Source organism: Xyrauchen texanus, chromosome 21, assembly GCF_025860055.1.
Source record: "Xyrauchen texanus isolate HMW12.3.18 chromosome 21, RBS_HiC_50CHRs, whole genome shotgun sequence".
Lineage (NCBI taxonomy): Eukaryota > Metazoa > Chordata > Actinopteri > Cypriniformes > Catostomidae > Xyrauchen > Xyrauchen texanus.
Window position 1 is genome coordinate 43,299,465 of NC_068296.1, and position 20,965 is coordinate 43,320,429.

General features: G+C 41.9%; 1 non-coding gene across 1 annotated transcript; it reads right to left on the reverse strand.

Moving 5' to 3' along the window:
• Positions 1 to 9,878: 9,878 nt before the first annotated feature.
• trnai-aau (transfer RNA isoleucine (anticodon AAU)) lies at positions 9,879 to 9,952 on the reverse strand. The gene has a single exon. It is a non-coding gene; the product is annotated as a tRNA-Ile (tRNA).
• Between the last annotated feature and the right edge of the window lie 11,013 nt (positions 9,953 to 20,965).

Sequence of the window (20,965 nt, forward strand, 5' to 3'; positions counted from 1 at the left end):
CTACAATAAAATATGATCATATTAATAAGGTCTTTTTCTATTGGCAAACTTAATATTTTATAAGATGTTTTTATTGCTATTATTTACAGGATGAGGTTCTTACATACAGGTACAAAATATTACAAACATTTTCATTACTACAACCAATTCGAGGAGAGCTACTTTTTCCCCAAGAATATTTGTATTAAAATTTGATTTGCTGTTCATAGGTTGCATTATGATTCAAATGCATTTATAAATCTCCAGAATGCAGGAAGTATCTCTGATATACCTATACAGATATAAAAGCTAAGCCCGATGTACTTGTGCTCCTTGACATCAGTTAATATTCTGCCCTTGGTTTGATTCTTATTGTGATGTCTATCAGCCACTGACCTGCCCCTTTTTGGGGCAGCTGCCAATAAATTAAGCATTCTATAAATAGGCTGATATATTTTTAATAAAATATGTCAGTGTTTAAAACATTATAATTAGGGGATCTACAATAATGCTATGCCATTTACTTTTCAATCTTGACATTATTATTTTTTTCAGACCCTGATCAGCACAACACCAGCAGGTCTAGGGCCACAACCTGCAACACCATCTACAGGTAGATAAAGAGTTCAAAATGACAAGGTGTCAGAGGCTTTAGGCTTTGCTGTTATGTGTATTACAGTACAGTCTGCTGAACGTGGGCCTGGCATTCAGCAATACTCCACGAGGGAACTTTCTCTTTTACGTGTTCTTCAATATATTTACAGAACTGGGCATCAGATTATGTTTTTGATACATTATATTACATTACATTTATTAATGTGGCAGACGCTTTTATGCAAAGCAGCTTATAATAGAGGAATAATACAACACAAGTGATTCATCTTAAGGATTCATTCCAAATTTTCAATTGTATCAGAAAAATACTATCCAAGACAGATTAGTGCTGGCATTAAGACTTTGCACCCCATTGGATCCAGTTTGAAGATCTAAGGGCAAGGACAAGCTATTCTTGGATTTGAACACGAGACACTTTTGCACCCAAATCCAAAATCATAACTTTAGCCCCACAAGTCACCTTGCAATGTCTGCTCTCTTAAGAAAGGTCTACACAAACATCATTAGGTTCTGATGCTCAGCATGGCATGCCAACATACAATTATTTTCAGTCATACAAGTACTGCTCTTATCTACATTAATGGGGAAATGGAGACATCCTCAAAAGATTTTGGCAAGCATAAAATGGAATAACATTTATCGCCAATAACTCCTAACAAAATTGCGAATTTGTTCCATTTCTCATGTAGCGCTCATAGTCATCTGCATCTATTGCTTTCTCTTAAGGCAAATTGAATGTGTACTGAAGTTTCCTTGGCAAAACTTGGCTGACCTACTTGACCACAAAACCCACATATGATTTAGGATCACTGCCTTGCGAGACTCCTTGGACATGTTCTTTCTGACCATTGGAAGGTGTTTTTGGCCCATGGCCCACTCCTAAAGGAAACAAACAAGAGTGGTTTAGTACCTCTGGGATGCACAGCTGAGGAACAACAAAAATGAAAGAAAGGCACGTTGTCCATCTACCAGGAGGGGAATTAGCTCAAATGGTAGAGCGCTTGCTTAGCATGCGAGAGATAGCGGGCTTGATGCCCGCATTCTCCATCAGAATGTTTGCCTTTTAGGAACTGTTCTCTAATCTCAGACCTGGTCATCAAAATTTGAATGTGATAGACCTGGCCAGCAGAGTTGGTACACTTTCACTTCTGTAGATTTGGTGTCTCGCAGCTTTACAAAAGTTCTTCTGATTGGGTCCTCCGAACCGTCGGTGCAAAAGTCAAAGAAGGTCCCACTGAGATTTGAACTCAGATCACTGGCTTCAGAGTGCTAACCATTACACCATGGAACCAACATTAACATTCTGCACTCTCCTGGGTTTGGACAAAAAACATGTTTTGTTGAAATTGGCAAGAGAAAGGCACATTTTAGGCCTCTTGATGGGGATTTCAACAGCCAAACTCTTTGGCCATAAGACCCTAAGGAGGTTCCACCAGGATTTGAACTCAGCTTGTTGGATTCAAAATGCAATGTGCTAACCAATACACCATCTGCATTTACTGCTGAAAAGAAGTTGCGAGTATTATTGCGGTTTGGTAAGGAGTTTGAAACAGGCCATGGGCAGCCTGTATCTAAGCGGGGATCTTTGTTTCATCAGTCTAAAGCTCTCCTAACTTTTCTAGAGAGATTCAGATCAAAAGTCAGCCTGGCCCATACGGAGATCAAACCCGCAACCTTGGCATTATTAGCTCCACGCTCTAACCAACTGAGCTAACCAGCCTTGTCTTGGTTTTGTCACTGCCCATTTTCACAGAAAATGGTTGTAATGCTGGTATTAAGACGTTGCACCCCATGGGATCAAGTTAAAAGATCTAAGGGCAAGGAAAAGCTATTCTTGGATTTGAACACGAGACACTTTTGCACCCAATCCAAAATCATAACTCTAGCCCTACAAGCCACCTTGCAATGACTGCTCTCTTAACCCTTTCGTACGTAAATTCTAAATTATTTAACTGATCCCCCCAGTGTGAATTTTTTTTCGGCAGTTATTTTACAACGTAGCAAATTTTAAATTCCAGTGTGATGCACCAAGCTTGTCACGTGATACTCTGGGCAGTCACATGACGGTTCGCCGCTGTCTTGTCGCACTTGGAGCTGGTGGACAGAGTATAGGTAAGCATTTCGCTTTTTTTCTTCACTTTAAACCCTTCCTCGTTGGTTTAAAACATGTATAAACTATAATAAATGTTTTAACCAATGGTTTATATTGACATTTATTTATTTTCTCGGGCTTTGAATTTCACTCCCACGTGCAAATTTTCTGACAACGCATTACATGATTGCTACTGGTGAGTACATTTTTAGTCTTTTTCGATTGAGAATTGTTGAAAATGATTTGCAAACACGTGTAGACCATGATAAATGCATTAATAATATGTTTATGATATGTATTTATCGTAGTTTGTGTATTTTACATAATAGCTCATGCTGTTCACTGCTTGTGTAATGTTGTGGGCATATTGCACATATCTAATGTTTTATCGCGTTCACTTTGATTAAAAGAGGTATAGTCTATAGTCTATTCTAATGCTAATATTAGGAATGGGTTGCAATTGAAAGTAGTATGATATGTTATATATGATATGTAATATACTCTAATGCAAAGGCAAAATACCCATTTTACAAAATTGAGTTATGACTGAAATCAGGTCTCTTGGATTATGATCTGTCTTGTGTCAGATGGGCTTGGCTCAACGGGTTTATTATTGTGCATTTCACAATTGTTCTTTTCTCATAATATATCTCTACGAATAAAAGCAGTTTTCTGTCCTATTGTTTTTTTTGACATCAACCAGTTTAATGATTGTGATAATTTGGTATGCAGATCCCTCCCCAAAAGACTTTCAGATTTATAGTAAACTTTACTCCTAGAAGTATAAGTTTGTTATATAATGGCGCCTGAACAGGGACCTACTAATTAACTTCACACACTGATGTTTTACTGTGTTTTGAGTCTTTATTAAGAATGACAAGCTATAATACTCTGGGTGAGGATGAGGTCATACCTAGCCTGGATTTTGCATCAGAGTCCTTCAATGTTCACAGAGAACCACTCAGAGACCTAATCAATACATTTAGTGATTTGTACCTGGACTCTGAGGAAGATAACTCCAGTGAGGATCTGTATAATTTTCCTTTACCGCCCCCTCCTCCACTTGAACTAGGACAGTCAATCCCCTCTGTTACACCTTTTAATGAAAGACTGGATGGAAGAGTAACATCACTTGAAGGCCGAGTGGATGAATGCGTCTCTCAGGATGAGATGGAAAACAAATGTAAAGCCATCGAAGCAAGATTGCATTATTTTGTAGAACGTGAATGTGACAGAGTTAAAAAACAGCTGGAATTTACCATACAAGATTTAGGAAGATTTAGGTGGACTGTCTAAAAAGAAGAGATATCCAGATTGATCAAAAATTCAAAGCTCTTATGTCAAACATGTGTACTCCCAAACAGCCCCATCTAAGTTCCTCATTACCCACTCCAGTCAAGAATGGAAGAGAACAAACCTTTGATGTGCAGCTCACTAGTCCCGTAATATGGATATGAGTCCTCAATGCAATACAACCCTCCTGTAAAAATCGACTTTCCTGACTTTAGCAATACTCAAGATGAAGATCCCTTAGAGTTTATTGAAAGATGTGAAGAGTATTTTGCTGTTCGTCCTCTTTCTGACTCTGAGATACTGGCTGCCTTAACGAATGTATTGAAAGGAACAGCTAAAGATTGGTGGATGCCTGAAAGAAGGAATGTCAGAAATTGGAAGCAGTTTAAGGAAGCTTTCTTACTCTCATTTCTGAGTGAAGATTATGAAGAAGTGGATGCAAGAAAGTTATTAGAAAGGAAACAAGGAGTCAAAGAAAATATTCGAGACTTTGCCTTTCACTACCGTGCTTTGTGCATGAGATGGAAAAATTAGATGACTGAAAGAGAAGTAGTACAAGCTATACTACGGAATTGTAATCCACGGTTAGCTAGTCTGATGAGAGGAACTGTGAGAGATGTGGGTGAATTGGTAAGAATTGGCACACAGATAGAGCGAGATTTTGAGGAGTCTAGAAGATACTGGAGTCAGGTGAATGGGGAAGAACAAAGGAGGACACAAACCTCTCGTGAATCTCAATGAAAACCTCATATAGCTAATACCAGAGTCATGCAATCCACTCAACACGACCAGACAAAGTGTAAAGCGGAACCATACCAGCAGTGCCAAGGACAGTCCTTCATGCTAGCTAATGGACAGAGGCAGACAGCTGTGGGAAAGGTAAATTGGAGAGGCGAAATTCAAGGATCGCAAGTGGATCTGACATTGTTCATTATGAGGGATACTGATTTGACCGTGCCAATCATTTTAGGCATGGACTTTCTACTGATGACAGGAATCATGTTAGACTTCCAAAAAGCTCAGTACGCGTTGCCTTCTGCCATAGGAGCTAAGCCAGATTTTTTTTCTTTCATTTTTGAGCAATGATGTCTGTTCCACAGTGCATTTTTATCTTGCTATACCCAATCTTCCAGTTACTGATGGTACCTTGCAGACTATTCAGCAACTTGTTCAAAATGCTGACACTCAACCCTGGATTAAAAGGAATCTAGAAAATGTTATGTTAGACTGGACAACCATTTGTACCCACGACATTGAACATACAAACCTGATAAAACACCGCATTATTACCAAATATGAAATACCAGTCAGGAAAAGAGCCTACAAAGTTTCTAGGGATAAGCAGCAGTTCATAGGTACTGAAATCAAAGAGTTGTTAGCCCAAGAAATCATACGTCCTTCAATCTCTCCTTGGGCTTCTCCGGTGTTAATCGTTCCAAAGAAGGGTGGTGGATCAAGATTCTGTATTTACTATCGAGGACTGAATATGAAGACACATCTTGATGCTTATCCCATGACACAAATTCCGGACATTTTAGAGTCACTACATGGAGCTGCTGTTGTGTTTACCACACTCAACCTTAAAAGTGGCTATTGGCAAATGGAGATGGAAGCAGATAGTATCCAGAAAACAGCATTTGTGACGTCCTCAGGGTTATTTGAATTCTTACGCCTTCCTTTTGGATTGAAAAACTCTGCCGCTTCATTCCAAAGATTAATGGAACACGTACTCAGGGAGTTAAGAGGAAAATGTTGTCTGGTATACATAGACGATGTGGTGGTGTATTCTTGGAACGAAATGGAGCATCTTCAACATTTAAACCAGGTCTTCAAGTGTCTACAGGATGCTGGCCTCACTCTAAATCTAAAAAAATGCAACTTCATCCAAAGAGAACTGACGTTTCTTGGTCACATTGTTTCAGCAGAAGGAGTAAAAACTGATCCAGCGAAGGTAGCTGCTGTCCAGGATTTTCTGATACCCCAATCGATTAAGGATGTTCAGCATTTGGCAGGGTGGTACCACTGTTTTATCCCAAATTTCTCAACAAAAGGTGCACCTTTACATGCTCTTAAACAAAAGAAAGCTTCATGGATTTGGACTGATCAATGTCAGCGTGCCTTGGAGATAATAAAGAAAGACCTTACCCAAACACCAGTACTAACCCCTCCAGATTTCAGTAAGACATTCAAGGTACAGACCGATGCTAGTGAGACTGGATTGGGGGCTGTATTAACCCAGGAAACAGAAGGAGAGGAACATGTGGTAGCCTATGCTTCTAGGCTATTAAGAGGAACAGAAAAACTTATTCAGTTTCAGAGAAAGAGTGTTTGGCTGTCGTGTGGGCTGTTGAGAAATGGAGACATTAGTTGGAAGGGCAACCTTTTGAAGTCGTCACAGATCATGCAGCTCTTACATGGGTTTTTCAGCATCCCAAACCAAACTCTCGTCTCACACGGTGGACTATACGTCTGCAAGGCTTTCAGTTCACAGATAAATACAGAAAAGGTATATGTAATGTCATAGCCGATGTGTTGTCTAGAAACCAAGAACATCCAGGATCATCAGAGCTGTTGGCTGTAGTTAAAGCTAACAAGTCGACTGCTTTTCCAACAAATTTACCTGAAGATCTTGATCAGATCACTACTGTACAACAAAATGATTTGGAGATCCAGGAGCTATGTAAAAAGGCTAGCTCACAAACTTCTCAGGACCTTTCAAGAGTACATTACTTGCTTGAGAATGGAGTACTGTTTCGCAGTGTACCTGATGGAAATAAGGGACAGAAACTACAGCTCGTCATACCAATGTGTTTTCGGAAAGAGTTCTTGCAATATGTACACGATAACCCATTAAGTGGTCATCTTGGAAGATTAAAAACCCTTCTTCGACTTCTGGACATAGCCTATTGGCCAAATGTGAGAACTGATGTGTGGAAGTATTGTAAAGAGTGTCAAACATGTCAAAAGTATAAGCCTGTGTTAACCAAGTTATCTGGATATCTACAGTCCACACCAGTATTCGAACCCGGTTATATGCTTGGAGTTGATCTGATGGGTCCCTTCACAAAGAGTGTCAAGTAAAATGAACATCTATTAGTTATCATTGACTACTGTTCCAAGTGGGTGGAGTTATACCCTTTGAGAGTGGCGAAAGCTCCCCAAATAGCCAGAATCCTAGTAAAGGAAATCTTTACTCGATGGGGCACCCCTGCTTATCTAGTGTCGGATCGCAGAGCTCAGTTTACTTCACAGCTACTTTCCTTAATCTGCAAATAGTGGGGAGTAATACAAAAATTGACCACATCCTATCACCCCCAAACGAATATGACAGAACGGATCAATCGCAACTTAAAGACAATGATTGCTTTGTACGTGGGAGATCAGCATCGCCAGTGGGATCAGTGGTTACCTGAATTTAGGTTTGCAATCAATACTACTTTCCAGGAGAGCACAGGATTCACACCAGCTGAAGTAGCTCTGGACGGAAATTAAAGGGACCGTTAGAGAGGGCTTTACATCGACCTCCGGCTCCTTGTAGTCCTGCCTATAGTGTGTTGGAAAGACAAGAACACCTCATTGACCTGGTGAAGAAAAATGTGGAACGAGCTCAACATAGACAAAAAAACTACTATGACCTGCAATGCAAGTATTGTAAATTTCAGGTGGGAGATGTAGTCTGGGTCCGATGTCACCCTTTATCCAGAGCTGAAGAAGGATTTTTGGCTAAATTAGCCGCAAAGTGGAAGGGTCCAGCTAAGATTGTCAAATGTCTTGGTCTTGTCAACTATTCTGTTTCTTTCCTTAATGATTCTGAAAATGTTGAGACTCATCATGTGCAGAATTTGAAAATTTGTTATGGTTATGACAAGTCTCTTTATGATCAGGGGGGTATATAACAGTTAGATGTTACTTATGGTGTTATTCTACTACCCACCATTAGGGGACACCATTGGTCCTCTATGTTTAGTTAAATACCGGTAGGGAGGAGAAGAAGAAGGGAGGGCTGTTTGGTAAAGAGGAAAGCATGGCTTCCCTCTGGTAACCTTACCTTTACTGATGTCCTGATTGGGAAACTTACAGATTTTTTTGCTCAATCAAAAAGGACTCCTTTTACCTACCTTTTTTACCATTGATGCTTTTTCCTACTACATGGTACATGTTGGGAACAGAAAGGAGTAATCTACCTTTATAATATCTCATTGGCCTTGAGTCATCGAAACGTGATATTAATCAAGAGGATAAGAACTGTTTTCTACTTGTGTCTGGAATTCTGTGTGGAGTATTGAATCTGGTCTGGACTATTACCAAAGATTCAATAACTATATACATCTGCATCATCTAGAAGGGTTCTTCTTTCACCTATGGACTGTGGCATACAAGTATTACCACATTCGTTGCATCCAACATTACACACTCATATCATCATGACTATTCATTTTGGATTTATATATATATATATATTTGTTTGTTGAGGACTTTGTATTACTGGATTATGGTATGTTAATTTGTTTCAGGTTTATTATTGTGCATTTCACTATTGTTCTTTTATCATAATATATCTCTACAAAGAAAAGCAATTTTCTGTCCTGTTGTTTTTTTGACATCAACCAGTTTAATGATTGTGATAAGTAGGTATGCAGATCCCTCCCCAAAAGACTTTCAGGTTTATAGTAAACTTTACTCCTAGAAGTATGAGTTTGTTATAGCGGGATCGATGCCCGCATTCTCCATGAGGATGTTTGCTTTTCTCTAATATCAGACCTGGTCATCACAATTTGAATGTGATAGACCTGGCCAGCAGAGTTGGTACACTTTCACTTCTGTAGATTTGGAGTCTCGCAGCTTTACAAAAGTCCTTCTGATTGGGTCGTTTGCACCTTTTGGCACAAAAGTCACAGAAGGTCCCGCTGAGATTTTAACTGGTATCTCTGGATTCAGAGGCCAGAGTGCTAACCTTCTTTCCTCGTGGATTTCCATGAGGCTACCCTGCAAATTAGAGCTCAGCAGAAGAGAGATTCAGAACAAAAGTCTGCTGTACATGGGCCTGGCATGCATCAACACTCCACGAGGAAACTTTCTCTTTTACGTGTTCTTCACTAATTTTACAGATCTGGGCATCAAATTAGGTTTTTGAAACATTATATTATATTACATTTATTGATTTAGAAGGTGCTTTTATGCAAAGCGGCTTATAATAGAGCAATAACACAACATAAGCAATTTATCTTAAGGAGACAATAATACAAAAAGTGCTGCATTCCAAATTTTCAATTGTATCAGAAAAATACTATGCATGACAGATTAGAGTTCAGCAAGAGCAATATATGTAGATATTTTTTATATAAGTGTATGGAGAAATGCTCATGGACCTGGTAAGCAGAGTATTGCAGCAGGAGATTTGGAGGATCACTGCTTTTGAAAAGTACTTTTTATTGGGTCCTCCGAACCGTCGGTGCAAAAGGCAAAGAAGGTCCAACCAAGATTTGGACTCGGATCACTGGATTCAAAGTCCAGAGTGCTAACCATTACAAAATGGAACCGACATAAACTGTCTGCACTCTCCTGGGTTTGGACAAAAAACATGTTTTGTTGAAATTGGCAAGAGAAAGGCATATTTTAGGCCTCTTGATGGGGATTTCCACATTCAAACTCTGTGTTTGGCCACAAGACCCTAAGGAGGTTCCGCCAGGATTTGAACTCAGCTTGTTGGATTCAAAATGCAATGTGCTAACTAATACACCATCTGCATTTACTGCTGAAAAGAAGTTGCGAGTATTATTGCTGTTTGGTAAGGAGTTTGAAACAGGCCATGGGCAGCCTGTATCTAAGCAGTGATCTTTGGTTTAACAGTCTAATGCTCTCCTAACTTTTCTAGAGGGATTCAGATCAAAAGTCACCCTGGCCAATACGGGGATCGAACCCATGACCTTGGCATTATTAGCACCACGCTCTAACCAACTGAGCTAACCGGCCTTCTCTTGTATTTATCACTGCCCATTTTTACAGAAAATGCTTGCTTGGTTGTAATGCTGACATTAAGACTTTGCACCCCATGGGATCAAGTTTGAAGATCTAAGGGCAAGGACAAGTTATTCTTGGATTTGAACACGAGACACTTTTGCACCCAAATCCAAAATCATAACTCTAGCCACACCAGCCACCTTGCAATGTCTGCTCTCTTAAGAAAGGTCTACACAAACCTCATTAGGTTCTGATGCTCTGCATGGCATGCCAACGTACACTTATTTTCAGTCATACAAGTACTGCTCTTATCTACATTAATGGGGAAATAGAGATATCCTCAAAAGACTTTGGCAAGCATAAAATGGAATAACATTTATCGCCAATAACTCCTAACAAAATTGCGAATGACAATTTTGCTTCATATGTTCCATTTCTCATGTAGTGCTCATAGTCATCTGCATCTATTGTTTTCTCTTAAGGCAAATTGAATGTGTACTGAAGTTTCCTTGGAAAAACTTAGCATGTCACATTCTTCATGGGGGCTGACCTACTTTTTTTTCTCCAAAGTGTTTTTATTAAACATCTTATCAAACACAAGATACACTTTACAATACATTTTCTTTTTATGTTAACCAACCCACCCAAGAACAATCCCCACCTGTTGCACCAATATACATTAAATAAAAAAAAATTAAAAAAACATCATTAACATGTTGTAGAGAAGAGAGCACAAGTATATTACTCCTCTGAGATTGAGATTAGAGAGGGCTCCACCTTCCTAATTTGGTCCAGGACCAGTTGCCAGATATCAAAAAATTTATAGGCACAGCCTGCTGTAGTGTACCTTATTTTTTCCATGGTCAGATTGTATAAAAGATCAATGAGCCACATTTTAAAAGTTGGAGGGGATTTGTCTTTCCATTTAAGCAGTATCCGCCGTCGAGCTAAAAGAGTAGTAAATGCTATGAGGCTTTTGTTGTTTTGATTTTAGTGAAGATGCTGCGGTACAATGCCGAATACAGAGATCATAGCATCAGGCTCTATGACTGTCCCCAATGTGTCGGAAATAAATTTAAATACAGACTTCCAAAAATGTTCAAGTTTTGGACAAAGCCAAAACATGTGAGACAGAGTGCCTGGTTCGGCTTCACATCTATCACAGTGAGGATCTGTGTCTGATTTAAATTTTGCCAGTTTTACTTTAGACCAATGCAATCTATGAACAACTTTAAATTGAATCACTCGATGTCTTTGACATATTGAAGATGAATGAATATTTTTCAATATAAATTCCCATACATCCTCAGAGATTCCTATAGCCAGTTCCTCTTCCCACACTCTTTTCACATGGGCCGGAGGTCCCATATTATGAGTATTCATTGTACTATAGATTTTACCAATGACCCCCTTGGAGTATGGGTTCACTTTTAGAACAGTCTCAAGAAGTGACTCAGGTGGTAATGAGGGGAAGTGACTAACAGATGATGCGACAAAACTGCGAAGTTGAAGATATTTAAAGAAGTGCTAATTCCAGTGAGCACGAGGAGAGCGGCATAAAAGCAGACTCCGAGCCTCCAGTCGAGAGAGAGAGCCCAAAAAGCAACTCAGTGTGCCATATGTTTGAGTCTGTGCTATTTGTAAGACAGCAATTAAAAAGCCTACCTTCAGTGATTTGAACCCAGTTTCCTGTGTCCTCCTTGACCATCCTTCCTGTAACGTTGCTACAATGATATATTATTGTTTGTCCGAATTGCTGCTACAGGAGAGGAATATAAAACATTATTCCACGAAATGAATTTGACACCAAAGCCAAATTTCTTCAATGTATAGAAGAGGTAGTCCCACTCCACCCGATCAAATGCTTTTTCAGCATCAAGTGACAGAAGCACCTCAGGTATATCGGGTGGAGTGGTACAATGGAGGACATTCAAAAGTCTGCGTATATTATAGAATGAATAGCGATTTTTGATAAAGCCAGTCTGGTCATCAGACACTATTGAAGGTATAACAATCTCTAATCGACATGCTAAAAGTTTGGCAAATATTTTACTATCAACGTTTAACAATGAAATAGGTCGGTATGAGCTACAATCTAATTTACTTTTACCCTTTTTATGAATTAAAGAAATAACTGCTTGTCTCATGGTTTCTGGAAACGACCCTGAGATGGAGGACTCATCATAGACAGCGAGTAAGATAGGGGAAAGTTCTGAGGAGAATTTCTTGAAAAATTCGCTCGGAAAGCCATCTGGCCCCGGCGATTTTCCACTTTGCATGGTTGCAATTGCTTTCAATATTTCGGCCTTTGAAAATGGTCTTTCCAAATCTGAGGCATATTGTTCATCAATAGTGGGTAGAGTAAATTTGCTAAAGAATGAATCAAACAGTACCTCATTTCTACTGGATTCAGATGTATATAATTGTGAATAATACTCCATAAATCTATTATTAATCTCTAATGGATCAGTTAATTTTTTGTCGTGTCCATCAATAATTTCGAGGAGTGACTGGTCGACACTTTGTTGCCGTAATTGATGAGCTAAGATTTTTCCTATTTTTTCTCCGTGTTCATAAGACTTGTGTCTGGATTTATTCAAAAGGTTCTCAATAAGTTTCATAGACAACAGATTGAATTCTGTTTGAAGAGCCAATCGTTCCTTAAATAAATCAACTCATGGTGAGAGTGAGAGAACCCCATCGATTTGCAGGATATCACTTTCTATCTTTTTAAGCCTTTCCTGTTGTTTTTTCTTTACACAGGCACTATACGATATGATATGGCCTCTGAGATAGGCTTTTAACGTTTCCCAGATTAGACAGTAGGACACCTGGGGTCCAGTTATGCTCTAAAAACTCATGTATTTCCTTAGAAATAAATTTAACAAACTCTGTATCCGAGAGAAGTAATGTATTAAATCGCCACGGCCGATATCCACTGCTTATAGTCGGCAAGTTTAAAGTAATTAACAGCGGTGCATGGTCTGATATCAATATTGCCTGGTATTCACATTTACTGACTAGTGAACGTAAACTATTATGAACAAAAAAATAATCGATACGAGAATATGTTTTGTGAACCGGTGAATAGAAGGAGTAGCATCTGCGCCCAGGATTCTGAAAGCGCCAAACATCAGTTATTCCATAAGTTTTAAGAAGCTGATTAAGTACTACTGTTGAGCGAGTTAGTTGCATGGTTTTAGGTAAACTACGATCCAGTGAGGGCGACAGTACACAATTAATATCTCATCCTAATATGACATGATGCGTATCTATATCAGGTATTCGAGAGAAGAGGCTGGTAAAAAATGCACTATCATCCCAGTTAGGTGCGTACACATTCGCTAGAACTACTGGGGTACTGTTCAGTCTACCCACTACTATTATATAACGGCCAGCAGAGTCGGTATCTACTTTTGACACTACAAACGGGATAGTCTTTTTGATCAAAATAGCCGTTCCCCTAGATTTAGAATGAAAAATAGAGTGAAAAATGTGTCCCACCCATCCCCCTCTAAGTCTAAAATGGTCAGATGTGTTCAAATGGGTTTCTTGCAGGAAGGCAATATCTGCATTCAACTCCTTAAGGTGTGAGAGTACTTTTCGACGTTTCACTGGGTGATTTAAAGATTTAACATTCCAACTAACCAAGTTTATCTGGCAAGTACCTGATACATCAATGTGAGCGTTCATTTATATTAGTGTTAAGTATTTATAAATTGTAGTAATACGGATCCAGCTTAAGTAACATTTGTGCCACGTAACCAGAAGAGAGTCCCTCCACTAATCCAGAGTTAGCAAAACAAAAAACAGAAGCAATCAATTTGGTGCAACAGTAACTTCCCCGTTCACCAGCTAGAACATGGTGAAAAAAATAACCCCTCGCAAATAACAAATCCACACATAAAGTGCTTTTTTAAAAAGCTCTAGCTATGCAGTTTGCTCTGCACAGATATGTTAAAATATATTTTAATATAACCCCAGTATTTCAAATTAAATATAAAAATAAAGGAAGAGTGGTGCTTTTTATCTTCTAGTAGACCTTAAGACTGAGAAAAAAAAAATGTAAAATGTTTTTACAGCAAAATGTTGTCCTTAACATATGCCATGGCTGCCGCTGCATCTTGAAACTGCCTATCCGTCCCGTTATACGTAATCCGAAATCGGGCTGGATGTAGGAGACCATAGCGGACCCCCTCTCATCCTCGAAGTAATTTACGGACCTCGTTAAACGCCGATCTGGCGCGTGCTACACTCGGTGGATAATCAGGAAAGATGAGAATGGTTGAGCCGTTGTGTTGTAGCGGGCCGGATTCCCGTGCGAGGCGGAGGATTTCGACACAATCTTGATAGTAGTGTAATTTTGCTATAATCGCTCTTGGTTTACCATCCATCCGCTTCGCCTGTAAAGTGCGGTGGGATCTGTCAATCAGCGCGTCTTTATCCATTTTAAGGACTTTTTTAATCAGCTTTGAAACAGAAGCAGGGGTGCTGGAGCCATCTTCCTCAGCTACATTCAAAATACGGATATTTGACCTCCGCATTCGACCTTCCATGTCCAAACATTTCTCCTGTAGATTTTGAACATTTTCCTCCAGCTTGCGCACAGAGTTTTGTAGCTCCGTGATATCATCCGAGCATCCTGAGAGTCCTCTTTCCATGTCCGACACAGTTGTTCTAATCACTTCCAGGTCTGACCGAAAAGCCGATGTGTTGTTAGCTATCTCCTGTCTAACTGCTTGTAGCTCCGATCTAACTCCCTCAAACTCTTTAGCCATGATTGACTTTAACTCGGTTTGGAAGAGCGTGGTCATCTCTGTTTTTATAGAGGACAATAACTCTTCCTTCATCTCCGTTATCATATCTATCTGTTCTCCAGTTTGCTGAGCTTGTTCAGTAATCTCGGGTGTTGTGTTAGCGTTACTAACGCTCGGTGTGTCGGTGCTCATCTTGTTAGCAGAGGCCTTACCCGAATATTTGTATTTACGCAGGTTGCTCGCCATTTACATTTATCAGGGAATAAATCGTCTTCGAAGATGCAGGGCAGTCTAAGATAGTCTTTTTGTGTCACACAGTCGACCAAAGCACCATTTAAAAGGGTAAAAAATATAGTTTTGTGCAGAGCTCTCTAAACTTGCAACCTACTCCATTACCTGCTCGCTAGCGAGGGGGGCTGACCTACTTGACCACAAAACTCACATATGATTTAGGATCACTGCCTTGTGAGACTCCTTGGACATGGTCTTTCTGACCATTGGAAGGGCTCATGGCCCACTCCAAAAGGAAACAAACAAGAGTGGTTTGGTACCTCTGGGCTGCACAGCTGAGGAACAACAAAAATTTAAGGAAGGCACGTTGCCCATCTACCAGGAGGGGAATTAGCTCAAATGGTAGAGCGCTTGCTTAGCATGCGAGAGGTAGCGGGATCGATTCCTGCATTCTCCATGAGGATGTTTGCTTTTTAGGAACTGTTCTCTAATATCAGACCTGGTCATCACAATTTGAATGTGATAGACCTGGCCAGCAGAGTTGGTACATTTTCACTTCTGTAGATTTGGAGTCTCGCAGCTTTACAAAAGTCCTTCTGATTGGGTCCTTTGCACCTTTTGGCACAAAAGTCACAGAAGGTCCCCCTGAACATAGTTCACCCTTCAAAACAGTCCATGAAACCTTCATTTCTGTGAATGGGACAAATTGCATGTGGGATGTCCAGATCTCAGCTCTGGACAGACTTATTGTGCTCAAATCTCTGTTTCTGTGCTTCTCCAAGCCTCCTCTTTCTATCTTGTGAGTTTCAAGAAAATCGGAGGGAGTCGAAAATTGCGCGCACAAATCCTTAAAGGGGTACGCACAAAATTTTTGACATCCTCCGATCTTAATGAAATGTATACCATAGAAAGAGGAGGCTTGGAGAAGAACAGAAATACAAGTTTCAGCTTCCCAAGTCTGTCAAGAGCTGAGATCTGCATATCCCAACTCCAATTTGACCCATTCACAGAAATAAAGGTTTCGTGGTCAGTGGAAAGTTTTGAAGGGCTTATGTTGTTCAGGGGGAGTCCTACAGTCACCTTAATGTGATTTTAAGTCATAAATTTGATCCAGGAGTTAAAAAACCATGTCCAAAAAGTGATGATTTCAGCCAATGCAATACAATATTTCCCCATTAATGTAGATAAGAGCAGTACTTGTATGACTGAAAATAAATGTACGTTGGCATGCCATGCTGAGCATCAGAACCTAATGAGGTTTGTGTAGACCTTTCTTAAGAGAGCAGACATTGCAAGGTGGCTGGTGGGGCTAGAGTTATGATTTTGGATTTGGGTAAAATAGTGGGTCAAGGGGATGATAATGGATCCGTGGACAGCCGCGCCCCCCAGGGTGGCACAGGGGTCTATGGGGGTCTAAAGGGGGCATTGCGTCCCACTCCCTCATTGAAAGAACACAGTGCAACAAATTGAACGAGGGACAGCCCTGCCCCGAGAGGCGCCTGACTGACATCGATATGAATAGTGAAGGCACCCATTCATTCAAGCCAGAGGTGGGACGTGAGGCTGCCATCACGTGGGTAAAGGCTGAACTGCTTTGGAAATGCTAAATTCAGGGGGTTTCCTTTAAACGCCCATGGCGGGGGTCCGCTGCACCCAAGACGGTCCTCCACGTCACAGATCTTCCCCGTGGGTCTCCCCGAACAAATGGGCGACAGTTTTAGGCTGGCACGCAGCGTACACGTACCCTCGTACAATTGCCCATTTCGCCATGCCCGATTTACCACCGGTCGGCAGCTGTTTGACTCGGTTTGACTTTGCTACCCTTATGCAGATAAGGAGTTTGAAACAGGCCATGGGCAGCCTGTATCTAAGCGGTGATCTTTGGTTTATCAGTCTAATGCTCTCCTAACTTTTCTAGAGAGATTCAGATGAAAAGTTACCCTGGCTTTCTCTTAAGGCAAATTGAATGTGTACTGAAGTTTCCTTGGAAAAACTTACCATGTCACATTCTTCATGGGGGCTGACCTACTTGACCACAAAACTCACATATGATTTAGGATCACTGCCTTGCGAGACTCCTTGGACATGGTCTTTCTGACCATTGGAAGGGCCCATGCCCCACTCCAAAAGGAAACAAACAAGAGTGGTTTGGTACCTCTGGGCTGCACAGCTGAGGAACAACAAAAATTTAAGGAAGGCACGTTGCCCATCTACCAGGAGGGGAGTTAGCTCAAATGGTGGAGTGCTCGCTTAGCATGCGAGAGGTAGTGGGATCGATGCCCGCATTCTCCATGAGGATGTTTGCTTTTTAGGAACTCTTCTCTAATATCAGACCTGGTCATCACAATTTGAATGTGATAGACCTGGCCAGCAGAGTTGGTACATTTTCACTCCAAACTGTAGATTTGGAGTCTTGCAGCTTTACAAAAGTCCTTCTGATTGGGTCCTTTGCACCTTTTGGCACAAAAGTCACAGAAGGTCCCGCCGAGATCTTAACTGGTATCTCTGGATTCTGGGGCCAGAGTGCTAACCTTATTTCCTCATGGATTTCCATGAGGCTACCCTGCAAATTAGAGCTCAGCAGAAGAGAGATTCAGAACAAAAGTCTGCTTTATCCACCAACACTCCACGAGGGAACTTTCTCTTTTACGTGTTCTTCACTAATTTTACGGATCTGGGAATCAAATTATGTTTTTGATACATTATATTATATTACATAACATTTATTGATTTAGAAGGTGCTTTTATGCAAATCAGCTTATAATAGAGGAATAACACAACATAAGCGATTCATCTTAAGGAGACAATAATACAAAAAGTGCTGCATTCCAAATTTTCAATTGTATCAGAAAAATACTATGCATGAGTCAAGTCAAGTGGTCAAGTGGTTTTTTATTGTCGTTTCAACCATATACAGTTAGTACAGTACACAGCAAACCGAGACAACGTTCCTCCAGGACCATGGTGCTACATAAAAACAACAAAGGACCAACATAGGACCACATGAGACTACACAACGAAATAAAATACCTATATAAACTACCTATATATACCTATATAAAGTGCACGTGCAAACATGTGCAAAAAGTACAGGACAGTACAACAAATTACTGACAATGAACAGGACAATAGACAGTGCAGCGCCGACCAGTACTCAGTAGTGCAAAAAGATGACAGTTTCTAAAATGTAAACATAACATACTATGAGATAATGTTCTATGCACATAGCAGTTATTGAGGTAGCAGACAGTTATAAAGTGACAGTAATTAAAGTGCAACTCAGGACACGTTTGTGTCAAACCAGTCTCTGAGTATTGAGGAGTCTGATGGCTTGGGGAAGAAGCTGTTACACAGTCTGGCCGTGAGGGCCCGAATGCTTCGGTACCTCTTGCCAGACGGGAGGAGGGTAAAGAGTTTGTGTGAGGGGTGTGTGGGGTCGTCCACAATGCTGGTTGCTTTATGGATACAGTGTTTTTTGTAAATGTCTTTGATGGAGGGAAGAGAGACCCCAATGATCTTCTCAGCTGTCCTCACTATCCTCTGCAGGGCTTTACGGTCCGAAACGGTGCAAGTCCCAAACCAGGCAGTGATGCAGCTGCTCAGGATGCTCTCAATAGTCCCTCTATAGAATGTAGTGAGGATGGGGGTTGGGAGATGTGCTTTCCTCAGCCTTCGAAAAAAGTAGAGACGCTGCTGGGCTTTCTTGGTGATAGAGCTGGTGTTGAGGGACCAGGTGAGGTTCTCCGCCAAGTGAACACCAAGGAATTTGGTGCTTTTGACGATCTCCACAGAGGAGCCGTCGATGTTCAGTGGAGTGTGTTCACCTTGTGCTCTCCTAAAGTCAACAACCATCTCTTTTGTTTTGTCGACATTCAGGGACAGGTTGTTGGCTCTACGCCAGTTCGTCAGCCGCTGCACCTCCTCTCTGTATGCTGACTCGTTGTTCTTGCTGATGAGACCCACCACGGTCATGTCATCGGCGAACTTGATGATGTGATTCGAGCTGTGCATTGCTGCACAGTCGTGAGTCAGCAGAGTGAACAGCAGAGGACTGAGCACACAGCCATGGGGGGCCCCAGTGCTCAGTGTGGTGGTGGTGGAGATGCTGTTCCCGATCCGGACTGACTGAGGTCTCCCAGTCAGGAAGTCCAGGATCCAGTTGCAGAGGGAGGTGTCCAGGCCCAGCAGGTTCAGCTTTCCAATCAGGTGCTGGGGAATGATTGTGTTGAATGCTGAGCTGAAATCTAAGAACAGCATTCGAACGTATGAGTCCTTATTGTCTAGGTGGGTGAGGGCCAGATGGAGGGTTGTGGTGATGGCATCGTCCGTTGAACGGTTTGAACGATACGCAAACTGCAGTGGGTCTAGTGAGGGGGGCAGCTGGGTCTTAATCTGCCTCATGACGAGCCTCTCGAAGCACTTCATGATGATGGGTGTAAGTGCGACGGGACGGTAGTCGTTGAGGCAGGACACTGAAGATTTCTTGGGCATGGGGATGATGGTGGTGCATTTGAAGCACGTTGGAACAACGGCGCTGCTCAGAGAGATGTTGAAGATGTCAGTAAGAACATCTGCTAGCTGGTCTGCACATCCTCTGAGCACTCTGCCAGGAATGTTGTCTGGTCCAGCAGCCTTCCGTGGGTTGACTCTATGTAGAGTTTTCCTCACATCTGCTGTGGTAAGACAGAGCACCTGGTCGTTGGGAGGAGGGGTGGACTTCCTCGCCATCACGTCGTTCTGCACTTCAAACCGAGCGTAGAAGTCGTTCAGTGCATCTGGAAGGGAGGCATCTTTGTCACAGGCAACTGATGTTGTCCTGTAGTTGGTGATGGCCTGGATGCCCTGCCACATGCGCCGCTTGTCACCGCTGTCCTGGAAGTGACTGTGGATTCTCTGGGCGTGTGCGCGCTTTGCCTCTTTGATTGCCCGTGACAGTTTGGCCCTAGCTGTTCTTAGGGCTGCCTTATCGCCTGCTCTGAGGCGGAGTCTCGGGACCTCAGCAGCGTGCGCACCTCCGCAGTCATCCACGGCTTCTGGTTGGAGCGTGTGGTGATGGTCTTGGAGAAAGTGACATCATCAATGCACTTGCTGATGTAGCTGGTCACTGATGCTGTGTATTCCTCCAAGTTGGTAGAATCGCCATATGTTGCAGCCTTCCTGAACATGTGCCAGTCAGTACACTCAAAACAGTCCTGAAGAGCAGAGATGGCTCCTGCTGGCCAGGTTTTCACCTGCTTCTGAAGCGGTTTTGTGCGTCTGACGAGCGGTCTGTATGCTGGAATTAACATAACAGAGATGTGGTCTGAGTAGCCGAGGTGGGGCGGGGCTCCGCCCGGTACGCGCCTGGGATGTTTGTGTAAACAAGATCAAGCGCGTTCGCCCCTCTCGTTGCAAAGTTCACATACTGATGGAATTTAGGGAGCACTGTCTTGAGATTTGCATGGCTGAAATCTCCGGCGACAATAAACAGTCCGTCGGGGTGAGCGTTCTGCAGTTCGCTCATAGCCCCATACAGTTCACAGAGCGCTTCCTTAGCGTTAGCGCTGGGGGAATGTAAACTCGGTTATGCAAACAGTGGTGAATTCCCGTGGTAGATAAAAAGGTCTGCATCTAACAGTCACAAGCTCCAACAGCGATGATCAGTAACTAGAGACTAGCATAGAGTTCTTGCACCATTCCGTGTTGATGTAAACACACAAGCCACCACCGCGAGTCTTACCGCAGAGAGTTGTATTTCTGTCGGCACGAAACGAGGCGAGCCCATCTAGCTGAATGGCGGCATCCGGAACTCTGTCGCTGAGCCACGTCTCCGTGAAAACAAAGACGCAGCAGTCTCTAAACTCACGCTGCGTAGCCTGCTGGAGTCGGATATAGTCCAGTTTATTGTCCAGGGAGCAAACATTTGAGAGCAGGATAGACGGGAGAGCCGGCCGGCTAGCGTTTGTTTTTAGCCTAGCATGGACCCCCGCCCTCTTTCCGCGCTTCCGCTTTCTCGCACACCGCTTACGACGTCCTCTTCCCCGGCCACCGGCATCAG